Here is a 22,348-nt window from a genome sequence, read left to right as displayed (position 1 = left end):
TTGTGTGTGCAGAGACTCCTCCGGCCTCTTGATCAACGGCTTCGCGCAACTGTTTGCGCCTCCTCAACCCTACAACCGAGGCGATCACCCTCAATCTCACCCTACATTTTTTACTTCGATGGGACGAGAGATGAATAAGATTGTTGTGGAATCTTAGTATCTTACTACTTGACCATTGTGGATGCCGTCAATAATCCTGCGCTCGACGGCCGTGAGAACTCATATTGATTTTCGAAGAAACCCTAGAGTTGCTGCTTCGATGCCCTAATCTCTAACTTGTACACTGCCATAGAGAAGCTAATGCTGTTGCGGACCGGGCTGCGAAGGCCCATCGGGCCTCCTTTCTCCCTCTGAATTGGGTTCTTCATCCTCTTCCTTTTCTGCAAAATATTGTGTATTCTGAACTTAATGTAACTTCTATGCTGAGAACTTAATATATGTGCTGTTTCAGACCCAAAAAAAAAAAAAAAAAAAAAAACAACGATGTTGCCGGTGGTGAACTGCAGTAACTATTACCTTCGCTGCACCGGATCATTTGTTGCTTGTCTTCTTTTCCATTACCAATTTATCTTTCTCTTCCACCTTAACACCAAAAATTGGAGATTGAAAAAAGAAAACCAATAGAAGGGCAGTCGCAAGATGCCCCTAACACAAAAAGAGACAACCAGAAGTAGTAGCGGTGCATAAGCAGAGCCAATTGACCCAGATATTGAAGAACAACGATCTTATCTAATTGAAGTGAAAGTTGGAGATCAAGACCATTATTACTTTAGCTTTATATACACGAAATTTCTTTTATAACATTAACAACTCCTTTAATCTCTCGTCTTTCTTTATTCCTATAATTGAGTGTTCTTGTATATTTATTCTTTATATCCAATATGTATCGACATTTCGGTCATACGTGTTAGTGAAGTAACTAATATAGAGTGCGGGACACCTGGAGTGCCATAACTTCGCAGACGCCGACACTTAAGTGCCATAACTTTAAAATGGTACACTTAAGTGCCATCATCGGAGTAAAATGGGACACTTAAGTGCCACTCCGGCGAAAATCCGGCCAAATGGCTGACGTGGCGACTTTCCGGCGAGCTCGGTCCAAAACGGCGTCGTTTTGCACGCTGACGTGGCGGAGAAAATGCAAAAACGACGCCGTTTCACGTCCACGTGTAAATAATAGTATATAAATTAATTAAATTAGATTTAAAATATTCAAAAAATTTTAAAAATTAAGAAAAATTTTAAAATTAAGAAAATTTTAAAAATTTTAAAAATTAAGAAAAATTTTAAAATTTTAAAATTTTAAAAATAAGAAAATTAAAAAAATAAAAAAAAATTAAGAAAATTTTAAAAATTTTAAAAAATTTTAAAAATTAAGAAAATTTTCAAAATTTTAAAAAATTAAGAAAATTTAATTTTTTTTTAAATTAAGAAAATTTTAAAATTTTTTAAAAATTAAGAAAATTTTAAAATTTTTAAAAATTAAGAAAAAATTAAAAAAATTGTAAAAAAGGGGGAGGGGGGTGGGAGGCCGAACGGGACGGCTCCCTTGCCGCCGCCGCCGCTCCCTCACCGCCGCCACCTCCGCCACTGTCGCCTCCCCCACCCCTTTTTTTAATTTTTTAAAATTTTCTTTTTTTTTAATTTTTAAAATTTTTTAAAATTAAAATTTTAAAATTTTCTTATTTTAAAATTTTTAAAATTTTTTAAAATTTTTTAAATTTTTTAAAATTTTTAAATTTTTTAAATTTTTTAAAATTTTTAAATTTTTTAAATTTTTTAAATTAAAATTTTTAAAATTTTCTTATTTTTTTAATTTTTTTAATTTTTTTAAATTAAAATTTTTAATTTTCTTTTTTTTTAATTTTTAAAATTTACTTTTTTAAAATTTTTTAAATTTTTTTTTAAATTTTTATGCTGATTTGGAGTTCCTAAGCGAGCCACGTGGCAAAAATAATAATAAAATATCACACGTAGATTCCGGCAGGGTCGCCGGAGGTGGCACTTAAGTGTCCCACTCGAAAAAAAAAAAGTGACACTTAAGCTGCAAGCTTTGCTTACGCACTTAAGTCAGTCTCCTACGCCAAAGCTTATCTCTCGTCTTTCTTTATTCCTATAATTGAGTGTTCTTGTATATTTATTCTTTATATCCAATATGTATCGACATTTCGGTCATACGTGTTAGTGAAGTAACTAATATAGATGGCTTTCTTTTTTATTATATTACAGAGTGTGAGGGTAAGATGATCTTAGCATTATTCTTCGGTGAAACGGGTTTAAAGTGGTTCCTTTTCAAACCCGCTAGAACCCATCATTAATTCGTCTTTCGTTACCGATATTTGAAATCTTAGGCAGGCGTATATCATGAGTTGAAACATGACTCCGTGAGCCATCGTCACCTCTAGTTACGTTTATCGAATGTTTCATTTACATCAGGCTATATCACTTTCAAATACCACAATGACTCGGAGCTCCAGCCACCGACATATGTGGATATGAAGAGGTTACAAGGTTATTCTGTATATTTTATTTTTTAGTTCCGTTTCAGAAAATCTATAGTTGCATTTCAAGCTTTATTACTGTATTCACAGACACAAAAATTCACATCAAAAGCCAAATAATAAATGACAAATACCACCAAAAAAAACTCCCAAATTGTATTTACTGTCACACGGATACCTCAATATTTTTTGTCACAAAAACCCTAAATTTGCTTATTATGATACATAAACCTCCATTTTCTTTGTGTCGCAAAAAACGAAATTTATATATAAGTATATGACAAATATATCATCTATTTCAATTCCATCTCAGAATAATATATTTGTCACATTGGTATAAGTTCATTTTATACATTTAGCTTTTGACGCTCACGGAAGGCGAAACGAGCGCAAGCAACTCCTTATCCTGCTCAAACTTGGCCATGTCGTCCTCCTTGAGGTGGACCCAGGCCTCAATGCCGTCGCCGGACTTGGTGTCCACGAAGACGATCAGGTTCTTGAAAGTGAGGCTCGCCGAGCCGACCCAGGCGGGCTTTCCCACCCGAAGTCTGCCTCATAGATCGGGAACCGGCACATGCTCGTGAAACTGAACGACACCACCTCGCCCTGCGAGATCCTCGCCGACCGCTCCTTCAGCCAGTTCAGGTACCCCTCCCCGTCCTGGAGCTTCTCTATGTACTGCCTATCCACCTGCTTGATTGCTTCCCTCACCTGTGCAATGGGAGACCGAGAATTTTTCGTTTAAGGGACGAAAAATATCTTCAATTGGCATATGATCGTTAAAATTTTTGGACCTAGTGATTAAGAGAATTTTCCTGAAATAATTTCATGAAGAGATGTGCCAGTTTACTAAAGATTGATCCAGGAAAATATTAGATTATAAGCTTTGCGTCAGGCTGCAAGTCGACTTTTAGATTGGCGGACTATATCAAGCACTGAATAGTTCGAAACATCAATTTATAAAACAATTTCATAAACCGGTCTTAAGGCTGATGGTGCTCATCACCTGGTGGACTATCTCGTAGCCTCCGTCGGTGCCCGCGTCCTTGGTCGGCACTGCAACCGCCACCCTACTGATGTTGCCGAAGTGGTGCCCCGATATCGGCGGCTCCATCCTCGTCCGGAGATTCACGGCGTGGAGGACGGTGTAGAGCTTGTCCCCTCTGGCATCGACGGGCTGTGTGCTCGCCATGTAGCGGCTCCAGAGGAAAGACGATAAAGCCTCAACTCGGGTTGGGCGGCAGCACTGGGGGTCAGCAGCGGCAGCACTGTTGAGGTTGGCGAACTGCTCACGGAGCGAGAAGATAGCAGTGGCATCAAAAACAAAGCGCCTGCCGGAGATGTTGTCCTTGACAATGCCGGTCTTCGTCTGGAAGCCGGAGAGGTTGATGGGGGGGAAGAGCTCAGACGAGTCGAAGCAGGGATCGATGATATCAGCGTCGCCACGGGCAGTGGCGGCCCAGGCATTGAGGAAGGTGAAGATGGAGAGGGCGTCGGCGACCTTGTGGGAGATCAAGAGGGCGAGGGCTAAGCCGCCACACTCGAAGAAATTGACCTGCGTCAAGAACGCAAACATCGGAAGTGGGTGAAGACGTTGCATGTTCAGATAGTAAAGAATATAAAGTTGCTACATGGTGCAATTCTTATTAAAGTTTAATCTACAAGGTTCGAGAGAAGAAACTTTCTATATCTTGCCCTCCCTGAGCTAGATTCCTGCATAAATAACTGAGACATGACCGCACTTAAATTAGCTACTATGTATGTAAAGTATTATGAGGAGAGAATTAACAAAAAATCTTAAACCTATTATAATTATATTGATTAGGTTATAAACCTTTTGCATTCCGGCCAATTTTGTCCATCTTGCTGGTATTGATGTAGACGTTAGCCGGTGCAGATTGTTTTTGAATTTTTATATTATTTTTTTCCTTTTTCTTTTATATTGTTTCTCTCTTCTTCTTTTTCCCTCTTCCTTCTTCCTTCGGCCGGTTGCCAAGGCGAGCTCACCCAAGAAACAAAAGAAGTGTCGGTTGTGAGTCAATCATTCCACATCAACGCCTACGGGTCAAATTTGACTAAATTGACTAAATTAGCACAATTATAAAAAGTTTAAGACTGAATTTGTACAATAAATTTAGAAATTTTTGGTAATTCCCCCATTTTATTAGTGAGAAATCATTTGGGGAAAGTGTCAAAAAGTTCTAACATTTTGCATTTGTGTCAATTTAGTCCTAAACTTTTTATTAGTGCTAATTTGTCCTAAACATTTTCACTCAGTACCAATTCAGTTATTTCCAATTAATTTTAGCCGGATTTTGCTAATTGGGCACCGGTCGATTGACGTGGCACGATCAACGCCGACGTGGACAACTTTTAATAATATTTTAATATTTTTTGAATTTTTTATTCTTTTTCTTTTCTTTTTTATTCTCTTCCTCCTTCCTCTAGCCGTCAAATCTCGGCATTGGCCTTGACCTCGCTAGCTACTAGCAAGGCTCAACCCCTCACTAAAGGCCGCAAGGCCACCCTCGCAGCCCGGGGTAGCCTCAAGCTAGCCTCGCCAAATTCAGCGCCAAGGCTCGACCTACCGATCCGGCGAGGGCGAGCCTTGCCGCCTAGCACGACGCCGTTGTCGCGGCCTCTAGTGAGGGCTCAAGCTTCACTAGTGGCCGACGAGGCTCGCCGTAGGCCCATGAGGTCGACCTTAACCTCACCAAACCATCACGTTTGGCCCGTTGCCGAGGTCCAGCGATCGGCTAGAGGAAGGAGGAGGAGAAGGAAAAAGAAAAATTATTAAAATATTCTTTACCAAAAAAAAAAAATTAAAATATTCTTTACCAAAAAAATTATTAAAATATTCTTTACCAAAAAAAAATTATTAAAATATTCTTTACCAAAAAAAAATTATTAAAATATTATTAAAAATTGTCCATGTCGGCTAATCGTGTCACATCGCCGATTGGTGCCCTATCAACAAAATCTAGTCAAAAATAATGAAATGACTGAATTATTATCAAATCAAAAGGTTTAGAACTAAATTAACACAATTCCAAAAGGTTTATGATTTTTTTAACATTTTTTCCAATGATTGGGTGATAATTTTTAATCTATTATCAGAATAATAGTTTATTCTGAATAAAAAAACCAAAAAACAAATAATTAAAAAGTATTGTGGAATTCACTACTTCAAAAATTTATGGCTAACAATAAGTTATTATTCTCACAATACCCTCAAAACTATTATGCTAACAAAACCCCTTATTGGCAGAAGTTTGGTTCTAAAGTCAACCGTTGTATAATACAATCCGATGCATGATGATATTGTGCAATGTTTTCGATATAAATCGAAGGCAAAAGAAATAAAAAGGCTTTCCATGTAAGTATCAACCAAGAGAGAAATAAGTAATCCAGATACTCGTTTTAAGCTAAATGTTCTGAAAAATAATGTCTACCGTGAATTTCCGGATGTATATATACCTGAACAGCCACAGCCAAGTCCTGCACATCGTCTAGCTCTCGCGGCAAGAACCTGTTCAGCACCCGAGGGACCGGGTTCTCGAGGATATCTGAGAGCTTGCACCTGACCCGAGCCTCAACGTACAGAGCGCCCTCGTCATTGCAGTCGATGTAGAGGTTGTCCCTGACCCGACCCGCAAGAGGATAGAACCGGGTCAAGGCCTCAGCCAGAGACCGCCTGATGTTGCTACATTTCTCATCGAGCGACAGGTGATCGTCCCTCGGGAAGAAGAGGATCCAGGGCATGAACACGGGGACTTGTATCTGGTCGAGGAAGGAGAGCTTGTAATGGCGGAGATGGTCCGGAGTTGGTGACGAGGGCTTGACGATGTCGCTGGAGATGACTTCGACCTCGACGTCAGCCGTCGTCATGGTTTTCACCTTCGCGGTTTGGAACTCCTAGAGAGAGCGTGCAATGATTTGCTCAGCGAGAGTTCAAGCTTGAGGAAGAAAAAAGGTATGGGGCGATACTGTTTACAGCCGGCCCTTGCAGTATCAGGTGGATTTATATAGAAGGCGGGAAGACAAAGAAAAGTCAACGGGAAAAAATCATTTGTTTCTATTTAGAACGTACTTGTAACTCTTTAAATTTCTCTCTTTTGTTTATTTTTGTTTTAACGAGCATAAATATACCCATAACCCCATAAACTAATACACAAAAATCGTTGCGTACTGCACTTCTATCAATAATTATCCTTATAGTCTAAAAAAAGAGTTTAAACTCATGTAACTTAAACTATTATAATTTCACCAATTCAATCCTAAATCTTATTTTTTTTGTTAATTCGATTTTAAATCTTTTATATTTGTGTCAATTCAATCTATCTAACCGACACCGACATAGATAATTTTTAATAATATTTTATTTTTTGAATTTATTTATTTATTCATTCCTTTTTTTCTTTTTCTTTTTCGTCCCTCCTTCCTTCTTCCTTCTTCGGCCGGCTGGTAATGTGCAAAAATTAAATCATCTTTGATTAGTCAATCATGCGATTCATTGACTTTAATAACTTATATATTGAAACCTTGTAATCTATCCTAGTTACATACAATATGCCAACTTGAATATAAATTGCATATTACTTGTGAAGGAATTTTTTTTTTTTCCTGAGCTTCTACAAATGAGACATTCCGCTATAGATATGCTCATCAACTTATTTGGAAGTGGTATTCTTCTACAACACCTTTACTTAGATTGTAGGATTGCTCGATGATGATGAAAAGTTTGAATTCATTTGACAGATAATCACTGTTTTTCGCATGAAAATATTCATTCTTTTCCATGTCAGTCATCTTCTTTAAACATGGAATGATGAAGCTCCTACTGCAAAGCAGGACATAAACAAGAGTTCTTCAATATATCTCACCCCGCATCGGAGGATTATACACACGGACCTGATCTTCTTCAATGAAGTCGAGGAATTCGAGTTGCCGAATTGCCAATGATCAGGATAGGTTGACGAGATTTTTGCATATGAATTTAGTAAAGTCAACCAGAAGCACCATTGCCGAATATTCTCTTATAATAAGGGGGCGAAGCCATTTCCCAAAGTCGAATTCTGACGATGGTGATGGCAACTTTCTGGGATTTTCAAATGAATATTCAGCTTTCTTTTTTTAGGCTTTCCAGGGATTGAACCCCGGATTTGGGTGTCCCCTGGCCACTAGACCACATGCTTGCTTGGCGATCAATTTTCGAAATTGAGATCTCTTGCTCCGATATTTTGAAAGATTTTATTAGATCATTGATGATTATTCCAAAAAGCTTAAACTGCTAAATAATTCTATGATCTATTTTTTAAATGTTTTAACCAATCGAAATGCTTATTATCTCGTAAAACACCCTGATTAAAATAAAATTGTCATTTTTAATGTACCATCTTTCTCATGTAAGGGTACATTAAAAATGAGAACATTTGCTACGAAAGATAATTGAACCAGTATTCTTCAGACACCTATTAACAATATTCCTTGTATAATTAACTTTAACCAGTTATATTATCATTGATAAAGGATTCATCGATGAAGATGTCCTCGTCAAAGTGTATAGATGGTTCCTCCAATTCCGTAGAAGGTGCAATTGAAATTCGTGTCACCAATGAGCAGTGAGTAAAGGCAAAGGCGACGTATAACAAATTGGTGAACTGTTTCTTCTTCTTCTTCTTCTTCAATTTCTTTTTTGAGGAATAGTGATTGTACGACTGAAATAATTAAACGCATGCGGATAAGAAGTTGAACTGACATCGACTGGATAAATATAATGTGTAATCGTCATTCGGAGAGGGCGAATCTATTGACGGAATACCGACGAAAAATGAGCAGCGCTGGATTCATATTTTTTACTTTGAAGAAGTCAATAGACGACTTTGCCAGGCTATGAATGCTTTCGTAAAAGAGTTTTGAATGATGTGGTTGGAAAAAACCTGGTCGGCAGGAACCTCGACTGCACTAGCCGGTTGCCAATGCGAAAATCGGGATTTGACTAGTTGAGACGGTGCCGGCAGCGACGGCGGCAGCAATGACTTATTAATCCCTGAACTCTTGCTTTACTCCACATCCCACACAATAATAAAATACCTATTAACTTTCCATTTGTATTAGGTTCACGTTGATGACAGTGACTTCGACCAACTAACCAACTCTCGCATGCGCGGTTGCTTTGTCAACAAGTATGCATATTACATAGACAGACTGTCATAAATATTCGATCCGACCGGTATACATAATCACCGGAAAGGTATATTTTGTCGAGAATTTCTAGGTTGTTACTTCAGTAGGCGCAAAGCAATCCTACAATGATACATGCATTAGACCTTTAAATGATAAAAATGTCACTTGCCGTGACCTTTCAGCAACTCTCATTTATAGACCGCCACTTATCCAATTTTGGTGACCCATCGACGTAACATATAAATATTTTTTCAAGGTATGATTATTCTCTCTCCACTTCTCTCTAAGAACTCACCATCTTCATCTTTAAGCTCGAATTCTCTCTTGAAAACTTCCCTCATTTTCAATGTCAACTTAAATAGCGAAGGGCCAACCCAAGTAGAAAGGTCGAATGCCTTGACCAAATTATTGTGGTGCATATTAATCTCCCCAACGAATAGTGCGTTTGTTTCATTGAAAACTTTATAATAAAGGAAAATACTTTTCATAAAAATCATTTTCAACCCAAGTCAAACCGGTGCTTGCTATTACACCAGGGAAATTAATTAGTTTTCATTTATTTGATAGTTTAAATTAAGCGTTTTCCTTCTTAATAGAAAGAGAAGTTATTTTCTCTCAATCTAAGTCTATTGTTTTAGTTCGTAGGAAAAGGTTTTTCATAAATTGAATAGTTTTCTATCATTCAAACACTTAATAGTAGGAAAACAATTTATAGAATATAGTTTTCCTTAAAAAGGACAGGACCTGAAATTGTAGACCAAACTCACAATTCCCAATTCTAGCTTCATCGCCTTTAAATAATGTTTTAGATTGTCAAGCCTTGCTTTCATGGCACAAAAGTACTAATCAACTTTGTTAGAAAATATAGATATTAAATAATGTGTTATCTAATAGTTTAATTATTAACACAATTGGCGGTGGTCCTGCAAAATCTCATACTAAATTCAGGCTCAAATTCTTAGTAATTTTTCCTCATTAAATTGTTATTTCTAAAGAATAGGTGATTCCATAGATCGGCTCACCGAGTCGATGAGGGAGCTCAAGTGCTTGAGTCAAGTCGTGGGTTAGGATTTTGTGTGGCACATGAGCCTGAATTGGTTTTAAGTTGCTAAAAATTGTAGTGTATAAACATAGGTCATATGGATTAAATGGGTCAGTTTGGATTATATCATTTCTGACCGACCCAAACCCAACCACCTAATTGTTCTTTGTGCATCAACACGGCACTCACCAACGTCTCTATGTTGCTCATGTGACACATAACATCCTAACCCACGACCTAACTAGAGCACCTGTGCTCCCTCATCAACTCAATAAGCAGGTCAACGAAATCACCCATTCTTCGTAAATAACAATTCAATGAGGAAACTTTGCTAAGAATTGAGCTTGAATTGGATTCAATTTGCTAAAAATTGTATTGTATAAACATAGGTTATATGAGTTAAATGAGTCAATTTAGGTTGTACCATTTTCGACTGACCCAAATTTGACCACCCCACTTATTTGACAAGTCTAGACGTAGCCTAAAGAGTTTTCATTTGTGAAAGTGATGGTTGTATTGCTACATTTTTCCTTGTGTTTGGTTAATCAATTAAACAAATCTCATGAAAGTTCGATTTTCTAAACCCTGTCATTGATTTGGTTAATTAATAAAAATGATTAATACCATAAAAAATCCCAAATTAGTAGAAATTTGACAAATTTATCAAAAATTAACTTTTTAACTATGAAAAACCTCAAATTTGTACACCGTTAAAGTTAATCATTTCATTCTCTACATTAGCTTTGTGATGAAAAATTAGGGAAGGATCCAAAAGAGTATATCAATTACAAAAAAAAAGAAGTATAAAAATTAATGCATATGATGATCAAAATTAACGTCCCTTGACTACATATAGACTACATCAATACGAAATGCTCGTGAATGATGTTTGATCGAAAGTAATCCCCTGGGTTGCCATTGTCATAGTGCCTAGCAGTTAGGAAATGTGTTTTTACATAGATGAGGCGGACCGCATATGTTCAATTCTCTATATCATTATGTGTAAGAAATTCCATGTGCAATCCGATTTATTTTATTTTATTTTATCCGCATCAATCAATTGTAACCTTACGAGATTTTCAGCTTTGCACGGTACTAATTATTGGATGGAATTAGTCCAGTCGCAAATGCATTTGTAGATTTCTTTTTCTTTTTTAATAAGGCATTCGAATTATCAAAATAAAGCCGATTTTTTCCTCCAGCCCACGTAACCCAGAATTTGCAAAGTTCGGGCGGTCGGTCATTTTGATGCTTAAAGCTATACATAAATGAGAATAATCAATATCTATATCCCTATCACGCCCAAGAAAAAAAGTTAATGCAGAATTATGCTCCATATATTTTACGTCATAAACATGGCATTTCTTTTATTAGGTGAAAAAAATGTTCGGAAGTAATGTAATAATATTAATGAGTTTCTTTAGAGGTTGAACCGAAGTGATTCTGTCATAATATAATACGATGGACAGCACATAAATAATTACGTGGTAAAATCCAGTATCACCACGAATATCATCGTCATCTATTTTGCATGACCCTGTAATTGCCATCTTCATGTCGAGCTCTTATTATAACTAGGGGTCTGCCATGAGAACCGGACCAACCCAAGAACTGCCAATTATGGGTAGTTCTCATTCCAAATTTTAGGAATCGAGAATAATCAGTCCGGTTCCCAATCCCAAGCGTGAAATCAAACTAGTCGGACCGATTTATTACTTTTTTGATTTTCTTTTTTTCTTTTAAAGAATAAATAATAGGAAATTGCCAACACCCTAAATTGGACTGGTCGGCCTAATTCGGGAACCAATCGCCCTTAATTGCAACATCTATTAATAATATCATCAGTACAACATAAATAGAAAATTCAAAAACCAATCCATTAATGAAGGGGATTTGGGCCTAATCGGTCAGATCTTAGGTAAGGCCTATCATTATTAGGCCACGATACAACCCACCGTTCATGGGCCTCAGGCAATGCACGGCATCATTAGGCGATCTCGGAGAGAATCATGAGATCGGTTGCACAAAACATTTGATGCGAGTCCACTAAAGTATACGTTGAGCTCCATGGATTGATTTATTGACAATTTGTAATCGACCGTGATATTTTTTATACAATTATCACGATGGATCCTGAGCGTTAGAGCTTTAAGCCCATGAAATCTCGTAGATGAGTCATAACTTTTAACTTTTTGATCGGTGCTATTTGCCATTCAAAAGAGTTTAAATGGACACAGTATACACACTTTTCGTTGGATTTATACACGAAATTAATGGCTGGTTCAATTATCTCTTTGGACAGAGCTTTTTAAATTAGTCCGGAATAATTCGTTTTGAATCCGTTAGAATGTGCACCCCAAATAGAGTACTCGACGTGTTGATTTAGCGTGAATTTGGGAGGACAATTGAGTTACAATGATGTATAGATTGAGATTACTTGACGAAGGTCGTTTTCAATACGCGTGAGAAGTGATTGAATTGCGATAAGATGGCTTAATTTTTAAGTGATTATAGGAATCTCACGAGTTTCTATCCCCTTCCTCAGAAAATTCGACGCGGGATTCCTTTTTTTTTTTTTTTTCCCACTTATTATTTTCATCATCATCGTTGTTGTTATAATTTAATCTCCTCAGAGAATCTTCCGCTTGCCATTTGCAAAAGTAAATTATTTAGTATGGATTCTGGCTGCAACCTCCTAATTTGTTGCTTCGGACAAATTTAAGTTGTCAGATAAGCATGCATAATTTAAAAGTATAAACTCAAATAAACGTGTGGCTTAATATTTATATATTATAATACCTCCCACATGCGTACACGTGAAAATTTGTAACAGTGAAGACAAATTGGAGCTTGGAAAGAATTTAAAAATTTAAATTTAGGACCTCCTATGTAGTAATTTTTCCTCATTAAATTGTTATTTCTAAAGAATAGGTGATTCCATAGATCGGCTCACCGAGTCGATGAGGGAGCTCAAGTGCTTGAGTCAAGTCGTGGGTTAGGATTTTGTGTGGCACATGAGCAACATAGAGACGTCGGTGAGCGCCATGCTAGCAAGCAAGAACAACTGGGTGGACATGTTCGAGGAGGGGTAATGGAATGGGGTGGAAATGTGGCGATGAGGTGAAGAGTGGCAAATCTTGCCTCGCTTATGAGCAATACCTCACTCTTGTGATCCACCTCGCTTCCACCTACATGTCAACAGACTCGGTTTGATCTGGTTCTTGAGTTGAATCAGACTCAATGTTCACTCCTAATCATCACATCGCCTTGTCACCCCATCTTAATTGAGGACTGATATTGAGTGGTGTGAAGAGGTTTAAAAAATTGGTGAAGAGACTCTTTTACAAATGAATATGACTCATTTATTTAATGTTTCATTCATATCAAGTAATTTCACTTTCGAAAACTATAATGACTCGGAGCTCCAGCCACCTAGACATAAAGACGTTATAAGGTTATTCTATATATTTTCTTTTTTTGTTTCATTTCAAAAATCCACAATTGCATTTCAAGCTTTATTACTACATTCACACCCAAAAAAAAAATCACATGAAAAGCCAAAAAATAAAAGAAAATTATCACAAAAAACTTCAAATTATGTTCAAAGTGATACAAATAGTCCTTTTTTTTTTTTGGGTGTTACCAAAAACTCTAAATTTGTCCATTGTGACATATATATCCTCAACTTTATTTTGTCACAAAAAAACCCAAACTATATAAGTATGATATATATACCCTCTCTTTCAATTCTATTTCAAGGTATACTTGTCACACTGATATAAGTTCGAGATTTTTTATGATGCGAGAAAAAGATTGGGATATTTATGTTAAAATTGGTAATTTTAGGTTTTTAGGGATATAAAAAAAATTTAGAGTATTTGTGTAGTGGGCATAGTTTGGTATTTTTTTGTGATTAAAAATAAGAAACCTAATAGAAACGAAGTCCGTATTCATAACAACGCCACCCTTTTTGGCCAACTTCACCAACTTAAACGCACAGCTTTTAATGCTCATGGAAGGCGAAACGAGCGCGAGCATTTAATTCTATCAATCGTATCATATTGGGACGTACTTGTTTTGATTCTATCTCTGAGGACACTCATTAACATTATTACATGACATCCGAACATTTTGTTTTGACTAATAAAGAAATGCCATGTGTATGACGTATAATTTATGGAGCATAATTCTTATTTATCTTTTTATTGGGCATGATAGGGATATAGATATCGATAATTCTCATTTATGTATAGCTTTGAGCATTAAAATGGCCGACCGTCAGAATTTTGCAAATTTTGGGTTACGCGGGCTAGAAGAAAATATTGGCTTTATTTTGATAACTCGAATGCCTTATTAAAAAAGAAAAAGAACTCTACAAATGCACTTGCAACTGGACTAATTCCATCTAATGGTTAGTACTCAAAGGTGAAAATCTCGTAAGAAGGTTACAATTGTATGATTTGGGTAAAGTAAAATAAAATAAATCGGATTGCGGATGAAATTTCTTACACATACTGATATAGAAAATTGAACATATGTGATATGCCTCGTCCATGAAAAAACGCATTTCCTAACTGCTAGGCACTATGACAATGGCAACCAATGGGATCACTTTCGATCAATATTGTTCACGAGCATTTCGCGTTGATGTAGTCTATATATGGTCAAGGGACTTTAGTCTTGATCATCATATACATTAATTTTTATACTTTATTTTTTTGTAATTGATTTACTCTTTCAGTTCCTTCCCTAATTTTTCATCATAAAGCTAATGTGGGGAATGAAATGATTAATTTTATATTTGTCACAAGTATATCGCCTTTGAGATTTTTTGTGGTTAAAAATTAGGCTCCGTTTGTCTCGCGGAAAATAATTTCAGAGAAAATATTTTTCGACATTCATTTCACCGAAAATGAATTTCTTAGGGAAAATGTTTTCCATAAAAGGAAGAAAAGTATTCTAAATTAAGGAAAATGTTTTCCACTTTTGAAAAGCGGAAAACATTTTCCTCACTTGATATCTCTTATCTCACACCTCTACAAATCCTCACTTCCACCTCCCCATTCTTTTTCTTCTTTTCTTTTTTGTTCGAATTATTTTTTAATTTTCTTTTTTTCTTTTTAATTCGAATTATTTTTTATTTCCTTTTTATTTTCTTTTTCCTTTTTCTTTTCTTTTCTTTGTTTCCCATCTTCTTTTTTCTTGGCTAGTCGTCGACCGTTGCCGCGAAACATCGAGCTTGTCGATCTCAAGCTCGCACTCCGCACTCTTACTTATCATTTTCTTTATTTATTCTACCCTGCAGTTGTACATTGCTCAAGCAAAGGATTCTACATGTTTTGTTTTTTTTTTTCTTTTGTTTATTAGAACACAAAAGACGCAGGGGGACCACCGGCCGTGGTGACTCCGCTGGGTAGGCTTCAGTAATCCTTTGCGAGGGAGGGAGAGATCGGCCCTTGCAACGCAAGGGGCTGGTGGAGTTACTTAGTGACTTACCCGGTGGCATGGGGTGGTGGTTTCCCCATATTGCCCCCAGGTTCTACCCGCCGCCTGTCGGCTTTCGGGGTTTCCTGGGTCACCAAATAAAATAAAATAAAATAAAAAAGACGCAGGGAGAGAACAGGCCACTCAACTGGAATATTCTCATGAGGGCTGTACATGCTTTGCTTCTTTTCTCTTTTACTTATTTTTAAAATCCATACGAACATTTTTTAGAGTAGATGAACGTTTGGCAATAATGAGGGAACAAAGATATGAAGTAAGTCTATCTGGATTTAAAGGCAAGTTCATATTTGATGAATTTATAGGTTGGTAAGTGATACATGCCTAAGTGGTGAAATCTTAGAAAATATTTTCCTTGCCAAACACACAAGGAAAATATTTTCTAAAATATTTTTAGGTTTTAGCCGAATACCGGAAAATATTGTTATTTTCCTAGAAAATGACATCTAGGAAAATATTTTCCGAAAATGGCTTATTTTCCGCAAAACGAATGGACCCTTAGTTTAAGATAATTTTGTCACATGTACACTAATTTGATTTTTTCACGGTATTAACCATTTTTTATTAACTAACCAAATCAATGAGAGAGTTTAGAAAATTGAACTTCCATGAGATATGTTAGATTGATTCACCAAGCACAAGGAAATAAGTAGTAATACAAACATCACTTTGGAAAAATGAAAAATCTTTAGGCTACATCTAGGCTGGTTAACCGGGTGAGGTGGTCGGGTTTGGGTCGGTTGAAAATAGTGCAATCCAATTTGATCTATTTAATCATATGACCTATGTTTATACAATACAATTTTTAGCAACTCGAACCCAATTCAAGCTCCAATTCTTAGCAAATTTTCCTCATTAAATTGTTATCTCTAAAGAATGGGCGATTCCATAGACTAACTCACCGAGTCAATGAGGGAGCTTTTCGATGCTAGGGTCAAGTCATGGGTTAGGATTTCACGTGGCACATGAGCAACATAGAGACGTCGGTGAGCGCCATGCTAACGGACTAGAACGATTGGGTGGACATGTTTGGGGAGGGGTAATGGAATGAGCTGGTAAGGTGGTGGTGAGATGAAGATTGGCGGATCTTGCCTAGCTGACAAGAAATACCCTCGCTCTTATGAACCAATTCGCTTCCACCTAGTGTCAACATATCCGATTCGATCTGGTTCCCAAGTTAAATCAAACTCGATGCTCGCTTCTAATTATCATATCACCTCGTCACTCCTATTCTAATTGAATACTAATATTGAGTGGTGTGAAGAGGTTTTAAAAATTGGTCAGAGACTCTTTTTACGAATGGATATGACTCATTTATTTAATGTTTCATTCGCATCAAGTAATATCACTTTCAAAAACTATAATGACTCCGAGCTCCAACCACGGACATCTTCGGACATAAAGACATTACAAGGTTATTCTATATATATTATTTTTTTGTTCCATTTCAGAAAATCTACAGTTGCATTTCAAGCTTTATTACTGCATTCACACACACAAAAAATCCACATGGAAAAGTAAAAGACAAATATCACAAAAAAAAAAAACCTCAAATTATGTCTATAGCGATACAAATACTCCAAATATTTTTTTGTGTCACCGCCCTAAGCTTGCCCACTATGACACATATACCCCTAACTTTCTTTTTGGTCAAAAAAGCCCAAATTATATATATCCTTTATTTCAATTCCGTTGCGGGGTATATTTATCACACTAATATAAGTTCAGGAATTTTTATGACACGAGAAAGTTTGGATTATTTGTGTTACAATTAGTAATTATAGGGTTTTTAGTGACAAAAAAAAAGTTCAGAATATTTATACGACGGTGGGCATACTTTTGGGTTTTTTGTGATTAAAAATAAGAAACCTAATTGAAACAGAGTCCCTATTCATACCAAGGCCATCCTTTCTGGCCAACTTCACCAACTAAAATGCACAACTTTTGACGCTCACGGAAGGCGAAACGAGCGCAAGCAACTCTTTGTCTTGCTCGAACTTGGCCATGTCGTCCTCCTTGAGGTGGACCCAGGCCTCGATGCCGTCGCCGGACTTGGTGTCCATGAAGACAACCAGATTCTTGAAAGTGAGGCTCGCCGAGCCGGCCCAGGTGGGCTTTCCCCACCCAAAGTCCGCCTCATAGATCGGGAACCGGCACAAGCTCGTGAAGCTGAACGACACCACCTCGCCCTGCGAGATCCTCGCCGACCGCTCCTTTAGCCAGTTCAGGTAACCCTCCCGTCCCGGAGCTTCTTTATGTGCTCCCCGTCCACCTGCTTGATCGCTTCCCTCACCTGTGCAATGGCGCACCGAGAATTTTTCGTTTGAGAAACGAAACATATCTTCTGTTGGCATATGATCATTGAAATTTGCCAGTTTACTGAAGATTGATCCGGGAAAATAGTTTACTATAAGTTCTGCGTCAGGCTGCAAATTGACTTTTAAACAGGTGGACTATATCTAGCAGTAAATAGTTCGAAACTTCAATATAAATCAATTTCACAAACCGGTCTTAATGTGTCTAATATTTCTCTTTATAAATCAGTCTTAATATATTGACAGGAGCCATTGGCTCCCCAGTTTGATAGTGCTCATCACCTGGTGTACTATCTTGTGGCCTCCGTCCACAACGGCGTCCTTGGTGGGCACCGTAATCGCCAACCTACTGATGTTGCCAAAGTGGTGCCCCGACATCGGCGGCTCCATCCTTGTCCGGAGATTCACAGCGTGGAGCACAGTGTAGAGCTTGTCTCCTCTGGTGTCGATGGGCTGTGTGCTCGCCATGTAGCGGCTCCATAGGAAAGACGATAGGGCCTCGACTGGGTTGGGCGGGAGCGCTGGTGGTCGATGGTGGCAGCAGCGGCAGCATTGTTGAGGTCCGTCAACTGCTCACGGAGCGAGGCGATAGTGGCGGCATCAAAAACAAAGCGCCTAGTGGAGATGTTGTCCTTGACGATGCCAGTGGACGTCTGGAAGCCAGAGAGGTTGATGGGTGGGAAGAGCTCGGAGGAGCTGAAGCAGGGATCAATGATATCTGTGTCGCCTCGGGCGGTGGCAGCCCAGCTGTTTAGGAAGGTGAAGTAGGAGAGGGCGTCGGCGACCTTGTGGGAGATCAAGAGGCTGAGGGCTAAGCCACCGCACTCGAAGAAGTTGACCTGTGTAGAGAGCGCAAACATCGGAAGTGGGTGACGACGTTGCATGTTCAGATAGTAAAAAATATGAAGTCGCAGAAATCCATTCAAAATAATCATCTTTCGATCCCGGATATTCAAAAATTATCTCCATTTACCACGTCGGCTATATTTATGCATGTAAAAATACATCAGAGTCAACACAAGATCATAAGTAACGATGATTTCATGGAGGCTAGCGCGGCCATCTACCTCTTGATCAATTGCTACATGGTGCTACATGGTGCAATTTGTATTACAGTTTAATCTACAAGGTTCGAGAGAAAATTTCTAAAGCTTGCGCTCGCTTAAGCTAGGTGTTGCAGTTCTTTTTTATCTTGCCACCCTGAGCTAGATTCCTGGATAAATAACAGAGACATGAACGCATTTAAATAGGCTATGGTGTGTGATTTTTTTAGCTAACTACCTTGTGAGCCCTCGAGATTGCATATGTCAGAAGTTTGGTTCTGCAGTAAACTGTTGTATAATACAACCTGATGCATGATGTTGGGTAATGTTTTCGATCTAAATTGAAGGCAAAAGAATAAGAAGGTTTGCAGTGTAAGTATCAGCCAAGGGAGAAAAAAAGTAATCCAGATACTCGTTTCAAGTTAGCGTTCCGAAAAATAATTTCTTCTGTAATTTTCCGGATGTTTATACCTGAACAGCCACAGCCAAGTCCTGCACATCGTCGATCTGGCGCGGCAAGAACCTATTCAGAACCCGAGGGACCGGGTTCTCAAGGATATCCGAGAGCTCGCACCTGACCCTAGCCTCCACGTACAAAGCGCCCTCGTCGTTGCAGTCGACGTAGAGGTTGTCCCTGACCCGACCCGCGAGAGGGTAGAACTGGGTCAAGGCCTTGGCCAGAGCCTGCCTGATTCGGCCACGTTTTCTCGTCGAGCGACACATCATCGTCCCTCGGGAAGAAGAGGACCAAGGGCATGAACACGGGGACTTGTATCTGGTCGAGGAAGGAGAGCTTGTAATGGCGGAGATGGTCCGGAGTTGGCGACGAGGGCTTGATGGTGTCGCTGGAGACGACTTCCACTTCGACGTCGGCCATCGTCATGGCTTTTGTCTTCGCGGTTTCGAACTCCTAGAGAGAGTGTGAAATGATGTGCTGAGCGAGTGCTCAAGCTTGAGGAAGAAAGAAGGTATGGGGCGATACTTTTTACAACCAGCCCTCGCAATATCGGGTGGATTTATATAGAAGGCGGGAAGACGAAGAAAAGTCAACGGGAAAGTAGGGTTTTGTTTTACGTGTTCTATTAATAGGTGAATGATTCCGGGGGTAAAAACGTTCTGTTTCGTTTAGAAAATACGTGTGACTCTTTAAATCTCTCTTTTTTGTGTTTTATTTTTGTTTTAATGCGCAGAAATATACATAAAGCCCTACAAACTCATAGCCAAAGATCGTTATATATTTGATGGACTTTTGTCGATAATCGTCCGTATGATATCTATATCAAGAATGTAACAAAAGAATTTAAGTTAATTCATAAGCCATATTCGAAATGAATAAAAACGTCCAGGCCAAATACAACCTAACTGGGCTTTGTCATCATAAATTTAATGGCAACTTGCTGAATTATTTCGCACATGAATGGAAGCCAAGCCATAAACACGTTGTCGTTTTATAATTTTTTATGGGAATCAGAAATCATAATCTATTTATGTAAATAATTTTAGCTTTATTAGTTAGTGTGCACACGAATAAATTTGGGGGATGCCCATTTGTTAAACAGCTGGAAGGAAACCATTTTTTTGAAGGATTGGGAGACTCAAGTTGCAGCACGTGCAATGATTAAGGAATGAGTGGACGAAAATAGTCATCATCCCAAAACTACTTCCACCGTACTGTCACGTTCTTTTTATTTAGATATTTCGTGAAAATGTATAATTTAAAAAATATTTTTTAAATATCATTTATAAAAATAAATAAATGAAAAATATTTTCATCCTCTGTAAAAACATTTAAACATAAATTGTTGTCGATAATAAAAAAAATTTACATCGATTAATTATTTCAAGCAATACATATAAGTAAATATGTTTAAGAAAATATTTTTAAATCATTTATTTTTCACGATACAAACAAAATCAAAAAATACAATCCTCAATTGAAGTACCTAGTCAAAAGTTAAACTAATATTTTTTTTTTGTCGAAAGTTAAACTAAATTTGAGGGACATATATGGCTTCATTTTCAAATAAAGCCAATCGATGTATAATAATATTTTAATAATAAATCACGTCTTCACCTAACAAACTTAAATTATTTTTAATAACCGATAGAGGTGCTACAAAATTTTATGTAGTATCAAAGTAGGAGGTTTCCGAGTTCGAATCTTTTCAAAACTCTTGTTCACATCGCTTGTCATATCTTTTCACATTAAGTTTTAGGCCAAAGTCCAATTTACATATAAGAGAAATTGTTATAATATTAAATAATTATGTCACACTTGTATCTAGCGGCTCAAAAAATAATCGGAGAAGGAAATCAGGGAGTTGCGACACTATATGATGGTGATACCATCACCTTGGTCCGAATTCAACTTTGAAAATTTCGCTTTTCTTATTGGAGGATAATATTTTGCAACCATGCGATTCGTTGACTTTAATATTTGATATATCGAAATCTCGTGATGTCATCCCGATCAATCTGCCAACCTGGATTCCTCTATGAAGATTTGAGAAGATTGATCACCTGTATATGAAAACAAAGCATGGTTAAAATGGAGAATTCTTTTAAGTTCTAAAATAAGACATTCCGCGACAGCTGCTGGTCAGCTATTTTGGAAGCGGTGTCTTCTGCAACATCTTGCTTAGGTTGCAGGATTGCTCGATGAAGGACTGGAATTCATTCGACAGATGTGTCTCATTGAAATCGCATCATCGACCCAATATCTTATGTCGAAATTCGTTTTTTTCATTTTTATTAAAAGGAGATGAATTCTTTAGCGATTCCAGACGGGAATTGTATTAATGGAATACATTAATCAACGATGAAACCTCATGATATAAAAAGCTTTACGGAATTTAATTGACAACAAAATGTGATGAACAAAAAACATTGGAATTTAATCAAAGGCGAAAATTTGAAAATTACAACTGAGATACTGAATATAATTGACGGCGAGATATCTGAAATTACGACTAAAGTAGAGGAATTGAAAGATATTTGAATTGCGAAAAAGTAAATGTGAAGATAATTTTGCAAGAATGTTGAGTTGTTTGATTGATTTGAGAGTCTTGCTAAGAGTTGATATCATATTTGATATCATCAAGTTGCCAAATTGCCAATGATCGTAATAGCTTACGAAATTTCTGTATAGTGAATTATTATAGTCAACGAATCGCATGATTGCAAAATATTATCCTCTAATAAAGAAAACAAAAATTCCAAAGATGAATTCGGACGAACGTGATGGCAACTTTTTGGGATTTTTAGATGAATATCCAGCTTTTGTTAAGCTTCTGCTAGGGTTCAAATTTGATATCTTTGAAAGATTTTGTGCGACAATTGCCAATTATTTTAAAATTTTAAGCTGTTAAATAATTATATGGTTTAATATTTAAATATTGTAATAAGTTGAAGTACTTGTCTTCTCATAAAGAATTTCATTTTTAAGTAGTTGTTAAACACCTCGATTAAAATAAAATTATCTATGCACCGTCTTTCTCGTGTTATAAATACATTAAAAATGAGAACAGAGGAAAAAAGTCACACAAAAATCCCAAAATATGTCAATTATGACACATGTATCTAGAATTTTTTTTGTGATATCAAAAATCTCAAATTATGCCCACTGTGACGCATTTATTATAAAAATTTTCTTGTGATATAAAAAACCATAAACTGTATCTCGACACATTTACCAGCAATCAAAGTTCTGTTAAATGATTTTTTAACCAAAATAATATCAATTTTTATTTCACTTAAGGC

General features: G+C 37.2%; 2 pseudogenes; both read right to left on the bottom strand.

The window, feature by feature from the left end:
• Positions 1-2,725: 2,725 nt before the first annotated feature.
• On the bottom strand, positions 2,726-6,477 carry LOC104431990 (annotated as a pseudogene).
• Positions 6,478-16,772: 10,295 nt separating this feature from the next.
• LOC120290351 lies at positions 16,773-19,560 on the bottom strand (annotated as a pseudogene).
• Positions 19,561-22,348: the final 2,788 nt, after the last annotated feature.

This window comes from Eucalyptus grandis, chromosome 2 (genome assembly GCF_016545825.1).
Source record: "Eucalyptus grandis isolate ANBG69807.140 chromosome 2, ASM1654582v1, whole genome shotgun sequence".
Taxonomy (NCBI): Eukaryota; Viridiplantae; Streptophyta; class Magnoliopsida; order Myrtales; family Myrtaceae; genus Eucalyptus; species Eucalyptus grandis.
Note: the sequence above shows the minus strand (reverse complement) of the source record. Positions and strands in the feature narration are given on the sequence as shown.